At 43.9% G+C, this 16,769-nt stretch overlaps 1 pseudogene; it reads right to left on the reverse strand.

Moving 5' to 3' along the window:
* Positions 1-227: 227 nt before the first annotated feature.
* Positions 228-16,316, reverse strand: LOC136309285 (eukaryotic translation initiation factor 3 subunit E pseudogene; annotated as a pseudogene).
* Between the last annotated feature and the right edge of the window lie 453 nt (positions 16,317-16,769).

Raw genomic sequence — 16,769 nt, forward strand, 5'->3', positions numbered from 1 at the left:
TCTCCAGCCTCGCTACGGATCTCCATCATGCAGCCACGAGCCAAAGGCCTTCCTCTCCCCAAAGAAAGCTCGCCTGTGGACTCAGCAGTGAAAACCGGCTGATGAATACTCTGTGTTAGCCAAATGCATAAACCGTCCTTCCTGCCATTAAACTCAGTCTCATGAGTGAAAAAATCTAAGTAATAATTAGATCAAGGCATGCTGGCCAGCTTTTGAAGAAGACCGGATAATGAAACAGCCTATTTTATTTAAATTCGCCAAAATTTATACTCAATATATTGTTTCGAAAATGTATGTCACCCTTTATATAATGGTTTTTATTTCACCTTTCCTTTATAGTTTTTTTTTTTTGGTTGGGGGTTTTTTTGTTTGTTTTTTTGGTCTCTTTTTTGCAGTTCTTCAGTAGAAGCCAGAGTCTTGAGTTGCCCAGTTAGGAGCCTCTGACCTACTGTTCTGATTAAGTTTCTTCTCAATATTCATCGCCAACATCTGGCTTTTAAAAGAAAGGCTTTTGATGTTTTCAATCACTTGTTGATAGGGTGATACTGCATTATTACCCATAACCACATGACCTAATTTATTATCAATCTTGGCAACCAGTCTTGCATTTCTAATCAAATTCACAATCCACCTTTCAGTTTCTTCTGGAGTCATGCAGTTTATCTGCCATCATATTAATGCTGATACACTGGTGAATGCAACAAAAAGTCTCAAATATGAAGAGACGAGCATTTTCAATAAAATCCTCAAGACAAGCCACCAAGAAGTCATTCACAAGCACAGATTCACATACCCTCAGCTTTTTCTGAGCCCCATCAAAGTCAAAGTTAACATATAAACATTCAACAAACTCTGTATTTGGGTCTTTATATGTGTAAGACTCCTGTTGAATAACTTTGACTAGAGCTAGATCTTTTAGCACCTGCCGGCGTTTTTGAACATCTTTGTTATGACCGCTGTAGTCAAATAGCGAAGAATATGTGGACACATTGTCTGAACTGCATTAAGATACTGTGGCTGGTAAAGAAAGAGATCAATTATATTATCACACTGCCAAGCCAGTATCCACAGCCACTATCACAGCCGCCTGGCCCATGCAGGTTCGCATTAGATTCGGACAGACAGTAATGAAACAACAGAGCCACGAACTGGTGGACCATTAACTTTAATCCCAGCTTGCACCCGGTGGGCAAGTAGAAACACACACACTGGGCTCACAAAGCCACTGACTTATCCGAGTTTCCTAGAATCAAAGGTTTCTAGCTCACCAGATTTATTCACCTCTGTTCTCCATTTCCTTCCTTCTCCCTGCACGAAATCTGCACAAAATGGTTTCTCACTCAGCACTTCACCATCTTGGTTGCTTCTCCTGGCCTCCTCCACGTGGCCTTTCTCTGCTCTGCTCTCTAATGCTAATCTCAGGAACAGAGAGCAAGCTCTCAGTCTGCCCCACTTTATAGTGCAGAAATCAAAACCTTTAATCCAATATACAAAATAGGGAAGTCTCTAATACAAAGTCACTTATCTGAGGCATGATGGGATTGCACCACCCCACATCAAAAAGGGTGGGAAAGGTTTAGTCCTAAAACCAAGTCCCAGGCTACAAGGATCCTGCCTGCCCACAGCCTGCCCCCAATACACATTAATATCACCTGGGCAGCAGGCTTCCATGTGGGCAGCACCATCTTTAACAAAGTGAGCATAATATATTTTATCTGCCCAACACACGCCCTTTGGGTGGTTGAAGAAAACAAACAAGGACCAGTGAATAAGCCATGTTCACTGCTAAAGACTGGAGGGGAGAACCTGATGGACTTACAGGGCTATAGATGCCTAAAAAAATAGGTTATATTTGATGTAAATATACATTTTATGGGATGAGGTTCCATTATTTTTGCTAAAGGCATTTTTTTATAAAAGCAAAATTATAACTCTCATCAAATGTAAAACAAACATGTCTAAGATTCTAGCCAGTAGAATGTTGAATAAAACTTTAAAGAAGAATTTTAAAAATTCAAAATTCAACACATTTATAATAATAAAGGAATACTAAAAAGTGTTTACTAACCAGCAAATTTGGCCAATATCTTTTTGTGTGTGTGTGTGTGTGTGTTTTTCTGAAGCTGGAAACGGGGAGAGACAGTCAGACAGACTCCCGCATGTACCTGACCGGGATCCACCCGGCACGCCCACCAGGGGCGACGCTCTGCCCACCAGGGGGCGATGCTCTGCCCCTCCGGGACATCACTCTGCCGCGACCAGAGCCACTCTAGCGCCTGGGGCAGAGGCCAAGGAGCCATCCCCAGCGCCCGGGCCATCTTCGCTCCAATGGAGCCTTGGCTGCAGGAGGGGGAGAAAGAGACAGAGAGGAAGGAGAGGGGGAGAGGTGGAGAAGCAGATGGGCGCTTCTCCTGTGTGCCCTGACCGGGAATTGAACCCGGGACCTCTGCACGCCAGGCTGACGCTCTACCAAGGTTCAGGTTTGATTCGAACAGATGGTAATGAAACAACAGAGCCAAGAACTATTGGGCCATCACCTTTAATTCTAGCTTGCACCCAGTGGGCAAGAAATACACACAGTGGGAAAACACTTCCCTTTCCATTCAGGGCTCCCAAAGCCACTGACTTATCCGAGTTTCCTAGGATCAAAGGTTTCTACATCACCAGCCTTATTCACCTCTGTTTCCCATCTCCTTCTCTCTGCACAAACTCTGCATAAACTGGCTTCTCCTTCAGTACTCTGACATCTTGGCTGCCTCTCCTTGCAATGCTAATTTCAGGAACCGAGAGAGAGCAAGCCCCAGGTCTGTCTCATTTTATAGTGTAGAAATCCAAACCTTTAATCCAATATACAAATAAGGAAGTCTCTGATACAAAGTCACTTATCTGAGGCATAAATGGGATTCCTCATAAGAGTGCACCATCCCACATCATGCAACAGTCAAGGGTGTGGGGAGAAGCTTAGTTTTGAAAACATCTTAGTATTAAAAGGGCAGGAAAGGCTTAGTCTTAAAACTAAGCCCTAGGCTATAATGACTTTGCCTGCTTATAGCCTGTCCCCCACACCCAATGCAAACTATAAGCAATCAAACATATATATTATATTTGCAAACTTCTTTGACCCACAGGCATGTTCTGCCCATCTGGGCATTGCCCTACTGCTTGGCAACCGAGCTATTTTTTAGTGCTTGAAGCAGAAGGCACAGAGCCATTCTCAGCAACTGGAGCCAACTCGCTGGAGCCAATTGAGCCATGGCTGTGGTAGGAAAGAGAGAGAGCAAAAAAAAGAGGGAGGAGGAAAAGAGAGAGAAGGGGAAACTAGGGATGGAGAAGCAGATAGTCACTTCTGTGTATCCTGACAAAGAATCAAACCCAGGATATCTACACACCTGGTTGGAGCTCTACCACTGAGCCAAATGGCCAGGGCCTGAATAATCTTTATCATTTATTTCTAGCCAAAGCTTCAGACTCTTTTTGAGATCATTCAACATAATCAATGTTTAGTATATCTTACTTAAAAAGTCTCTAGGTCTCCAAAAATTATTCATTAATTAGTGCAATTTAAAATTATTACACAATCTTGTTATCTAACGATCTTGGGAATTTTCTTCAAGCTGACAATATAAAACATAATTACTGTTGAAATAAAAAGATCATCATAATAATGCTTCAATTTACTTAAAGCCCAACTTATATTTCTCATAACCTGAAACATTACAGAGTGGCAACATTAACATACTTGATCAGTAAACCAGTTTTAGTTTAAGAAAAGCAAACCCAAATAGTTAAGCATTTTGCTTAACATTGATAAATTAGGGACAGCTATTTTTTAAATTGAATTTTGAGATCAAATTAATCTCACTTGCCAAAGATTTGCCTCATTTGTATACTTGGATTCTTAATGCATTTCTGAGTTAGATTTTATATGAATAATATTTTTTAAATAGCTCATTTAAGAATACTTTAGATTTAATTAAGTTCAATTGCCTTATTTTCTCAAAATTTTAAGAATATTCAATTTATATAAGTGCTTCTTTATTTTTATAAACCAATCAGATAGAGCTTCTTTAATTTAAGAGACTTTTTAATCTGATTTAGTAATACCCTCCAGAGATAGAAAACCATTAAACACTCCCTGAGAAATACAAGTACTTTCTGAATCACAGACAGGTCATCTTAGAGATACAGAAAGAGCTGAGCTCACGGGATCAGATATGAGATGCTGCGAAGAATTCATAATTCTGCAGTCATTTAAGAAATGACTCTAGTCACATTTTAGAGTCATTTCTGACAATAAATTGCTATCACCATAAAATGCTGAAATGAATTTATAAATAGATGCAATATTGGAGCACTGGTCACTATCCCCAAGGTGATAATCAACTGCTTTACTCTGGATACAATTTACATTTCTATGGATAAGTAATACAGTGTGTCCATAAAGTCATGGTGCACTTTTGACCGGTCACAGGAAAGCAACAAAAGATAATAGAAATGTAAAATCTGCACCAAATAAAAGGAAAACTCTCCCAGTTTTATACCTATTCAGTGCAGTTTGATGTGGGCTCACGCACAGATTTTTTAGGGCTTCTTAGGTAGCTATCCTGTATAGCCTCTACAGACTCCTCCTAACTGATGGCCTACCAGAACGGGGTTTCTCCACCAAACTGCCAGTTTCCTTCAACTGCTTATCCCACTGAGTAATGTTATTCCTATGTGGTAGCACTTCATTATAAATGCGCCGAAGTTCACGTTGCACTTTGGTCACGGATTCGAATTTAGCGAGCCACAGAACACACTGAACTTTCCTCTGTACCGTCCACATCTCGACACGCATGGCCGTGGGCTGCTCCGCTGTATACACGGTGTTATGCCATCATCTGCACATGCGCACATGCTGCCACATCATCCTACAGAAACTGGGAGGGTTTTCCTTTTATTTGGTGCAGATTTCACATTTCTATCGTCTTTTGTTGCTTTCCTGTAACCGGTCAAAAGTGCACCATGACTTTACAGACACACTGTATTAGCATTTTATCAGTTTCCTACAATTTACAGTGTTTTAAAGTTTTCTGTTGTTTCTTTGTAGAGGTTTTCTGGTTTGTTTTTTTGCCCTTTTGAAAATCCTTTAAAACTTTCCCCTACAGCCTTAGAATCTGAAATGTGCCAAGTGGCTAATCCCTCCTTTAGGTCTCAGCTTAAATGCCACATCCTCGAGGACCGCTTTCCAGAACAAGCAATCTCAAGTAGGTTTTGCCCGAGGTTCTCACGGTTGTATTTTTTCCTCTTTGTAGCCCTTATTATAATCTGCAATAATATTTTTATTGGAGTCTTCTTTAAACTCTGTGCATCTCATAGGATAGAGATAATTTCTCTTTTACTCACCACTCTACTTCCAGCGTCTAGTGTAATGTCTGCTCATGGGAGATATTTACAAATATTTGTTGAATTAAAACATAAAAGAAAGAGAGAACTACAGAAGCAGTGAACAGCTTTCTGAAAGCTGGATTGATTCCAAGTCCTTTATGAAGTGGATGTGAGGGCCGTAACAGGTGCTACAGGAGATGAGCTGTGGTTGTTTCTCCACCTCAAATTAGCTCCCTGAGTTCTCACAGCACCCTCCAGCTATCCTAAAATTCCTTTTAGGGCTACTGAGGGTGTTCATGAAAACACAGGTCTAATTGTCCACCTTAGCATCTTAAAGCAGGTGCAAGCACAGGCCCCACCTGGGTTCAGCATGTGTGCTCTGACTGGAGGTCTTCACAGCGCCTTTTCTTGAGCCTCACACCTGTCCTCAAAGGTCAGGGGAGAGATGAGAAAAGTGAGGACTCAGAGACTCAAAAACCAGGCCTTTTCGTTATAATAGGAGCTCCTCTGGGGGGGTTATCCTGCGCCAGGCACTTGACACTGATCATCTCACTTAAGTCTCCCAAAGGCTCTATGAGGCAGGAATTGTCATTATTTTTTAGACAAGAAAATGTAGGCAAAGGGAAGTTCCCAGTCAGTGGGGGAAAGAGGCAGGATAGGGGACCACACTGGTAAATTAATTCCAGTGCCTGTGCTTTTGGCCACCAGGTTATTTCTCCCCTCCCACCCCCTCCCCCGCCCGCACCTGCACTTCCAACTTCCACTGTTCCATCCTACCAGGTTTCTCTCCAGGGTCCAGAGATGCGCTAGGAATCAGGACACTGCTCAGGAAGGACAGCTATGTTTGCTGGACAGTGGCTATTTCAGAGGCGTAGCTTCCTAACACCCTCTGCTTACAGAGCCAGGAAGCCAATGGGGAAAATAAGGTGATATGCAGAACTGTGCAAATCTGCGTCACTTGACAGCTAATTATGCACCTGTCCTCACAGATGAGAAGAGGTGCTAAAGAGTGAGAAATAGAGAAGCACCTCCCCTTTCCTCCCAAACTCTTGACAGGATGCAGTCCCAGGAGAACACAGCTCCACGGAGGACCTGGAGTAGAGGCCTACAGCAGCCGGTGAGCCCTGGGGCCAGGCACTCAGGATAGACCGGCCTTCCTACAAACAACTGGCAGACAAGTAGATAGATCAGAATTAAAGTACAGGATTTTTTTTTTCTCCCAAATATTACTTGATGTTTGGGATTAATAATAGGTATGGAATGTATTGGATAGAAAGAATATAAAAGCAGAAATTCTAAGTTTAATTTTTAAAAAGGTGTGCAAAAAAATGTTTATCTTTTTAAATATATTCATTCTTCCTTCGAAGCACAGCTAAAAAAAAACAACAACCCTGTGGGAATAGCTTTATAGGACTTTTTAAAGCCTAGGAGTAGAGTTTTTAAGAAGCAATTTTCATTCAAATGTTTTATAATCATCTACTTAATAGCTCTCTTTAAAATTTCTATTCTGTTTATTATTCCCAGTTAATGGCTTAAAAATTAAATTTAGTTATGAAATTTCTATTTCAAAAAATCTCAATTCGCCTGACCAGGTGGTGGCGCAGTGGATAGAGCGTCGGACTGGGATGCGGAAGGACCTAGGTTCGAGACCCCGAGGTCGCCAGCTTGAGCGCGGGCTCATCTGGCTTGAGCAAAGAGCTCACCAGCTTAGACCCAAGGTCGCTGGCTCCTGCAGGGGGTTACTCGGTCTGCTGAAGGCCCACGGTCAAGGCACATGTGAGAAAGCAATCAATGAACAACTAAGAAGTCACAACGAGAAACTGATGATTGATGCTTCTCATCTCTCTCCGTTCCTGTCTGTCTGTCCCTGTCTATCTCTGCCTCTGTAAAAAAAAAAAAAAAATCTCAATTCATCAGTGGCAAGAAAAAAAGAATATTCCTTCTCATGAATCTATTTAAAAGACTGGCTTGTCATCCTAGCTAATTACCCATATATTCCTACCATGAATGGTCATCCTGACTAATTCATTGAACCAGGAAATACAATGGAGTTATCTACGGTATTATCTTCATTTTCTGGACAAAACCTAACCTTCCTGGGGCCATGCCAGGGGTCTATGTCCCCAGAGCCAATTCATCTTTTGGGGCAGGGTCTCCCATCTCAACCACCCCGGTGTAGTGTACCCCCCGCTCATCACAGACTTTGCTGACCCTGGTTGGTGGGACCCAGCTCTATGACAGGTTAGCCTGCCCACTAGTGACTTCTCCCGTGGGTCTGAAATGAGTTCCTCCGAAGCCTCCTATCTAACCACAGCCCTGGACTGCCCTGCCCGCCTGGGGTCCACACCTCCATCCTCCAGACCCAGGTCCTGTCCTGAGTGAGACCGGCACCCTGGCCTGCGGGACGGTCCTGGCTCCATGCAGGCCACTCCTGTCTCAGAAACTCCTCAGTAACCCACACATCCGGTCGGATCACTTAACGGCTCCCAAGTTCAGACGGAGTTTTAGTCTCCAGAGTATAGAGGTTTCTGGAGTGGTTTCGGTTAAGGATTAATCTCTGGAGAAAACTTCCAATAAAAGTAGGCTGCAAGGCGAAAACACTTTGGGAAATTTCTCTTGGAAATACACAGTACACCATCATTTCTGGGAAGCTTTGCATAGAGTAACCTGTTTCAAATTTCTGATATTTGTAATATTTTTTAAGTGATAGGAGGGGAGATACAGAGACAGACTCCCACCTGCACCCTGACCCGGGTCCTCCCAGCAACCCCCATCTGGGGCGGCTGCTCTGCCCATCTGGGGCCATTTGCAACTGAGCTGTTTTTAGCGCATGAGGTTGATGAGCTTGAATCAATCCAGGCATGACTGCAGGAGGGGAAAATAGGGGAGAAGGAGGGGGAGAGAAACAGATGGTCGCCTCTCTTGTGTGCCCTGACTGGAATTAAACCCGAGACTTTCACAAGCTGGATCTACACTCTGCTGCTGAGCCAACTGGCCAGGGCTGTGATTTTATAAATTTTTTAACTAAAATTAAATATATATCCTAAAAAGTTTTGACGTTTGTGGGGCAGATAAAATGTATTATGCTCACTTTGTTAAAGATAACACGAGGAGGCCTTCGCCCAGGTGATATATTAATGTGTGTTGGGCCCTGGCCGGTTGGCTCAGCGGTAGAGCATCGGCCTGGCATGCGGGGGACCGGGGTTCGATTCCCGGCCAGGGCACATAGGAGAAGCGCCCATTTGCTTCTCCACCCCTCCCCTCCTTCCTCTCTGTTTCTCTCTTCCCCTCCTGCAGCCAAGGCTCCATTGGAGCAAAGATGGCCCGGGTGCTGGGGATGGCTCCTTGGCCTCTGCCCCAGATGCTAGAGTGGCTCTGGTCATGGCAGAGCGACGCCCCGGAGGGGCAGAGCATCACCCCCTGGTGGGCAGAGCGTTGCCCCTGGTGGGCGTGCCGGGTGGATCCCGGTCGGGCGCACGCGGGAGTCTGTCTGACTATCTCTCCCCGTTTCCAGCTTCAGAAAAATACAAAAAAATAAAAATAAATAAATAAAAAATAAAAATAATGTGTGTTGGGGTGGGCTAAAGGCAGGCAGAATCCTTGTAGCCTGGGGCTTGGTTTTGGGATTAAGCCTTTCCTACCCTTTTTGATGTGGGGTGGTACAATCCAATCGTGCCTCAGAAAGTGACTTTGTATTAGAGACTTCCCTATTTTGTATATTGGATTAAGGGTTTGGATTTCTACACTATAAAATGGGGACAAAGTGGGAGCTTGCTCTCTTGATTCCTGAGGTTAGCATGAGAGAGCAGAGAGAGTAGAGCCAGCAGCAGAGAAAGGCCATGTGGCCAGGAAAAGCAGCCAAGATGGCGGAGTGCTGAGTGAGATGCCAGTTTGTACAGTTTGTATCTGGGATAAGGAAGGAGATGGGGAACTGAGGAGAATAAGGCTGGTGAGCTAGAAACCTTTGATTCTAGGAAACTCGGATAAGTCAGTGGCTTTGTGAGCACTGAATGTGATTGGGTTTTGGAGCCCAGTGTGTGTTTTTACTTGCCTGCTGGGTGCAAGCTAGGATTAAAGGCTATGGCCCACCAGTTTGTGGCTCCGTTGTTTCTTTACCGACTGTCCAAATCTAATGCGAACCTGCATGGGCTGGGCTGCTCTGATGGTGGCCCTGGCCGTGCCTCCTGGCTTTACAACGTTCATCATAGATTCATTCTGCATAGCTAGGACCCCTGATATCTCTTTTTATTTTAAAGGTAATCTACACTCAACAGAATCAGATGTAGTTATTGTTGGTCAAATAAGTTTGTAAATATGATATATAGGTTTGCTCGCTTATAGTTTGCATTGGGTCTGGGGGACAGGCTGTATGCAGGCAGGGTCGTTATACCCTAAGGCAGGAGTCCCAAACTTTTTACACAGGGGGCCAGTTCACTGTCCCTCAGACAGTAGGAGGGCCATCACATACAGTGCTCCTCTCACTGACCACCAATGAAAGAGGTGCCCCTTCCGGAAGTGCCGCGGGCCGGATAAATGGCCTCAGGAGGCCGCATGCGGCCCACAGGCCATAGTTTGGAGATGCCTGCCCTAAGGCTTAGTTTTAAAACTAAGCCTTCCCCACCCTAAGTGACTTTGTATCCGAGACTTCCTTGTTTGTATATTGGATTAAAGGTTTTGATTTCTACACTATAAAATGGGGCAGACCGGGAGCTTGCTCTCTCTTGGTTCCTGAGATTAGAATTAGAGAGGGCAGCAGAGAAAGGCAACATGGAGGAGAGGAGAAGCAGTCAAGATGGCAGAGTGCTGAGGGAGGGGCCAATTTGCAGAGTTTATGCAGAGAGAAGGAGATGAGAAACAGAGGTGAATAAGGCTGGTGAGCTAGAAACCTTTGATTCTAGGAAACTTGGATAAGTCAGTGGCTTTGGGAGCCCTGAATAGAAAGGGAAGTGTTTTCCCACTGTGTGTATTTCTTGCCCACCGGGTGCAAGCTAGGATTAAAGCTAATGACCCACCAGTTCTTGGCTCTGTTGTTTCATTACCGTCTCTCCGAATCAAATGCAAACTTGCATGGGCCAGGCGGCTGTGATGGTGGCTATGGCTACTGGCTTTACAGTTATAGATAACTAAAAGGATACATTGTGCAAGCACTGAGTGGTGGTATTTCTTTTGGCTCTACACTGAAAGTTGTACTTTGTCTGATATCTTGGTTTCACTGATTAAATAACTCATATACTAAAGCACATTAAACCTAACTCTGTCCAAACACTGCCTCCTAAACCTGACAAGTGGACTGTGTCTCTATAGACTACTCAGGAAAGAACCACTATGTGTAATAGATCATTGTTTTTAATTTTTTTAAATATTCACTTACACAACATAATAAAGGCAGGCCTATGTGATATATTAAAATGACATTTTTACAAAAACATTTCCCTTCAACCTCTGGTCATTAACATATTTACAATGCAAAAATAGGCAAGGAAAAGGAAATCTTCATTCTTCAAGTCAATTTCTTTCCAATGTTTATCAGAATTTTGACAATAGTAATTGTTCTGTACCTTTAATGGGACACAGCAGTGAACAATTCAGGAACAGTCTCTATCCTATGAAGCTTCTATTGAGTGCGGCAAGAGACAACGTGTAAACAAAGACATAAAAGAACACACTCACACTGTGGGTGATAACCTGAACAGGGCGGAGATAACAACAGGGGCAGGTCAGGGGTGGGGTGGAGTCATTTAGACAGGGGAATTCATCCAGTCAGTCTTCTTTATATGGGGGTACATATAATATAAATGTCAAAGCATTATGACCACAGGGAAGAGATTTCTACATTTATCTTTAGTTAACATGTCTAATCTTTGGAGAACAGTTAAATGAGTAAATTATTAATTGGTGGTTTTTAAGATTTCTTTGATTTACATTTCATTCTTAACCATATAACTAACAACTGCTTTGAGGAATAAACAAACCTACTATAATGAGGTTATCATCGCTTTAGCATATAACTGAATGATTTCTGATAGAAAACAAAACATTTTATAAATGCAGCATGGATAATCTAAAAGGCTATTCAACCACCATGCTCCGCCTCGTTGTTTTATAATTCGCCAGTGAGCAGATTAGATTAACTCCCTGTATGGTTTTTATCTGCTCTTCACTTACACAGAGAGCTAGTTTCTATAGACAGCACACTAATTTACCCTTATACTTGGGGTGCAGCCATATTTTTTATCAGTATCAACAATTAGAAAATTTAATTATTAAAAGCTAAAAAACCTCAGACAATTCTGTCTTCTTTAGAAGTTATAAAAGCATCACTTCATTTGAGGAAAAGTAGTATGCAATTGTTCTACTAGCAAACACTGATAGGAATAGGTACACCCTTAGAATTTACTTAATCCTGTGAAAAATATACAGTCACAGAGGAAAGATCAAGGTCAGAATATAATTCCATATGCTTTTATTTTATTGATACATTTTTCCACTCAAGATTTAAAAATTTTACCCTGGGCTTGCCTGGTTAAGGCACATATGGGAGTTGATGCTTCCTGCTCCTCCCTCTTCTCTCTCTCTCTCTCTCTCTCTCCTCTAAAATAAATAAAGTCTTTTAAAAAATGATTTAAAAATTTTCACCATTATGTCAAACACAGAAAGACCTGAAGGGAAAAATAAAACCATTGGACCATGACTTCTCATTAACTGTTGAACAAATGCCAAGGTATCTTTATTGAAAACAAAAACGAAGAGGGTAACTTTCTTAACAAGCACCTTCGTTGCTAAGAAGGGAGGGATAAATAGTGACGGACAGAGATGTGACTTGGGGTGGAGTGAACACACCATGCTGTGTTCAGCCGATGTATTGTGGAATTGTGCACCTGAAAACTGTATAATTTTGTTCACCGATGTCACCACAATAAGTTAAAAAAAAAAACAAAAAAAAACCAGATGGATCAATACAGACCACAAAAGACCCCAGCTTCAACCTGTCAGTCCTTCAGGCAAATACCGAGAGATCAACATCTTGAGAAGCTGAAATGGCTATGAACCAGAGGAAGGGGTGAAAAGGGAATTAACAAGGTAAAGTGATAAATCACAATATGTTAGGGTAGGACATAAAAATTTCAAAACGGTAGGATATTTTGCACTGCAAAGTTTTAAATTTCAGTAGTTCCGAGCCAACGTATAAAAGAAACGAAATAATGAGTGCTGAATATAGCCACAGAGACAGATATTCCCTGAAGCAGTCCCTGTATTACCTATAATTCACTGACCTTCCAATTTAAGAATAGAGATTTTTTTAGGACCATGTTAGAGCATTTAAGTAAACATGTGTAGCAAGCCTGAAAACTTTCTAATTTGAAAGCAGCACTGCCCCATTCTAACTTTCCCCTTCTGTTTTGCCCCAGTTTGAAGCACCGATCCTTACAGCTCTGACGGATTTACCCTAAAGCCTCTCTTGCTTCTCTCATCTTCTCAACACTGAACTGACTCCTTCTCACCCTCAACAGGCATGATTTTACCTCTGTCAGTTTAGAGGATAAGTCCTCTTAGCCACACACACAAAAAAAGCAAAGGATATGATGTCTATAGATACAGTATTTTAGTGACAAATAAAGTTTTCTTGTAAATTATTGCTTTTGCTTCCGAAAATAATTAGAAGCTTTTCCTCCCAACAATTGAAAATATTTTCTACACTAATTGTTCAGAATATCTGTAAATTGTTATAGTGCTCTATTTTCACTTGTCTTTCCATTTCATCATAATACAAGATAAACAAAATAAAAGTTGGACACCAGTCCCTGCACCACTGGGCTAGGAGATCCTATCTTTTTAACAATCAAAAGTAAAATCCCAACCAGTAGGCCCAGAGGCAGACTTTAATGATGCCACACCAAAAATAGCAAAGCTCAGAGGGCACCAGGAAATTTTATTTCAGATAAAAAGAGTAAAACCTCCACCTTGGGCAGCAAGCCAGCCAAACCGAGAGACAGCGAAGACAGGACACTGAGCAACAGGAGATGGAGAGAGCCTTTCCTGGAAACAGGTAACATTGGGCATTTAAAGAGCTTCCCAGAAGGATAAGAGCAACAAAGCTACTCTACACCAAAACTGAGCTCTGAATAGCCATCACAGAGCCTGATTGTAAAGCCAACAGCTGCAGCCACCATCACAGCCACCTGGCCCATGCAGGTTTGCATTTGATTCAAACACACAATAATAAAACAACGGAGCCAAGAACTGGTGGGCTATAGCTTTAATCATAGCTTGCCCCCCGGTGGGCAAGAAATACACACAGTGGGAAAACACTTCCCTTTCCATTCAGGGCTCCCAAAGCCACTGACTTATCCGAGTTTCCTAGAATCAAAGGTTTCTAGCGCCCTGGCCGGTTGGCTCAGCGGTAGAGCGTCGGCCTAGTGTGTGGAGGACCCGGGTTCAATTCCCGGCCAGGGCACACAGGAGAAGCGCCCATTTGCTTCTCCACCCCTCCTCCGCGCTTTCCTCTCTGTCTCTCTCTTCCCCTCCCTCAGCCAAGGCTCCATTGAAGCAAAGATGGCCCGGGCGCTGGGGGTGGCTCTGTGGCCTCTGCCTCAGGCGCTAGAGTGGCTCTGGTCACAACATGGCGACGCCCAGGATGGGCAGAGCATCGCCCCCTGGTGGGCAGAGCGTCGCCCCTGGTGGGCATGCCGGGTGGATCCCGGTCGGGCGCATGCGGGAGTCTGTCTGACTGTCTCTCCCTGTTTCCAGCTTCAGAAAAATGAAAAAAGAAAAAAAAAATTTAAAAAAGAAAAAAAAAAAAGGTTTCTAGCTCACCAGCCTTATTCACTCTGTTCCCCATCTCCTTCTCTCTGCACAAACTGGCTTCTCCTTCAGCACTCTGCCATTGTTGGGCAGATAAAATATATTATGCTCACTTTGTTAAAGATGGTGCTGCCCACGTGAGGCTGTCGCCCAGGTGATATTAATGTGTGTTGAGAATCCTTGTAGCCTGGGGCTTGGTTTTGGGATTAAGCCTTTCCCACCCTTTTTGATGTGGGGTGGTACAATCCAATTATGCCTCAGAGAAGTGACTTTGTATTAGAGACTTCCCTATTTTGTATTTTGGATTAAGGGTTTGGATTTCTACACTATAAAATGGGGATGGAGCGGGAGCTTGCGCTCTTGGTTCCAGGGATGATTAGAGGAGAGAGCAGAGCAGAAGGAGGCCACGTGGAGTAGGCCAGGAGAAGCAGCCAAGATGGCGGAGTGCTGAGTGAAATGCCAGTTTGTGTCCCGTTTGTATCTGGGATAAGGAAGGAGATGGGGAACTAAGGAGAATAAGGCTGGTGAGCTAGAAACCTTTGATTCTAGGAAACTCGGATAATTCAGTGGCTTTGTGAGCACTGAATGTGAGTGGGTTTTGGAGCCCAGTGTGTATTTTTACTTGCCCACTGGGTGCAAGCTAGAATTAAAGATGACAGCCCATCAGTTCTTGACTCCGTTGTTTCTTTACCAACTGTCCGAATCCAATGCGAACCTGCATAGGCCCGGCTGCTCTGATGGTGGCCCTGGCCCTGGCCCTGCCTACTGGCTTTACAGCCATCTTGACTGCTTCTCCTCTCCTCTACGTGGCCTTTCTCTGCCCTCCTCCTGCATGGCCTCCTTTGCCCCATTTTATAGTGTAAAAATCAAAACCTTTAATCCAATATACAAATAAGAAAGTCTCTAATACAAAGTCACTTATCTGAGGCATAATGGGATTCCTCATGAGAGTGCACAACCTCACATCATGCAACACTCAAAGGTGTGGGGAAGGCTTAGTCTTAAAAACTAAGCCTTAGGTTATAATGACCCTGCCTGCTTTCAGCCTGTCCCCCACACCCAATGCAAACTATAAGCGAGCAAACATATACATCATATTTGCAAACTTATTTGACCCACATTCCACCCCTTTTGGTCGCTTACAATCTAAAGCATAGGTATTCCTGCACAAGGAAATTAGGCACATTACACAAATTACAACAGCACAAATCATACAGTTTCAACAATTACAAAGGTACATTTCAACAGGCTCTGAGCACTTTGCCAAAAGCACAAAAAGTCCTCGGCCTTCTTTCAAGCCATTTGAAAAGCTTCCCGGGGCAGGGGGAGGGCCTCCAGCAAAGCTGCCCCCACCTCCATTAGGGTATTTCACATCATCCAAAATCTGTAAGTCCATCCAACAAAGGAGCCAGTGCCCACTCCAGTCATAGTCCAGGAATCAGTCCACATACATGGGGCCTCAGCCACCCACTTCATCCCTGCTGTCCTGTCAGGTCTTACACTGTCCCAAAGAGGAGCACGTGGCAATGGCAGTCAGCATTTCCATCTCTGCTCCGGAGAGCATGATGACATCCACTTCTATGTCCCAAAATCACAGACCTACCAGGGGCATAGCAGGTACTCCTTCCAGCTGGGCTCTCATCTTCTGGAGACTGCGAATTGCAACTCCAGCTTGATTCTCCTCATTCTCCAAAGAGGAACTGAAAACACCAGCTCCCGCTGCCAGGCTCAAACCCCGGGCTGCCACCGCCTTCTGTTCCACAGGCCTTGCAGCCCCAGCCCCGCATCAGCCTTGGCCTCCCGCCGCTGCTGGCTCCTCACAACATCCAGGGAAATCTGTAACTCATGAACCTGTGATTCCTTCTCGAGCAGCTAGTCCATTTCAGGTGAATCTCATGAACCTGGTCGGCCTCCTTCTCCAGTGCTTGCTCCAACTCCAGGGTCGACATCTCTTTTTCCCACGTTTGCTCCAGTTCCTCCCACTGCTCTGTTTGCAGGTCCCAAGCAGCCTCTTCCACAGAGCTCTTGGTTTCCTCACACATGGCTGTAAAAGTCAGCCAGCCTATGATCCCCAAAAGGACTGCCATGGGGAACCATAACAGCAGCCAGTCTTCTATTCCACAGCTCAAAGGTGGTGGCGGCTCCATACCGATCTGTATCAAATCCTGCCACAGACTACACCAAATATAAAGCCAGTAGCCGTGGCCACCATCACATCACCCACCTGGCCCATGCATGTTCACATTTGATTCGGATAGACGGTAATGAAACAATAGAGCCAAGAACTGGTGGGCCATTACTTTTAATCCTAGCTTGCACCCGGTGGCAAGAAATACACACAGTGGGAAAACACTTCCCTTTCCATTCAGGGCTCCCAAAGCCACTGACTTATCCAAGTTTTCTAGAATCAAAGATTTCTAGCTCACCAGCCTTATTCACCTCTGTTTCCCATCTCCTTCTCTCTGCACAAACTCTGCACAAACTGGCTTCTCCTTCAGCACTCCGCCATCTTGACTGCCTCTCCTATGCAATGCTAATTTCAGGAACCAAGAGAGAGCAAGCCCCAGGTCAGCCCCATTTTATAGTGTAGAAATCAAAAC

This window comes from Saccopteryx bilineata, chromosome 6 (genome assembly GCF_036850765.1).
Source record: "Saccopteryx bilineata isolate mSacBil1 chromosome 6, mSacBil1_pri_phased_curated, whole genome shotgun sequence".
NCBI classification, from domain to species: Eukaryota; Metazoa; Chordata; class Mammalia; order Chiroptera; family Emballonuridae; genus Saccopteryx; species Saccopteryx bilineata.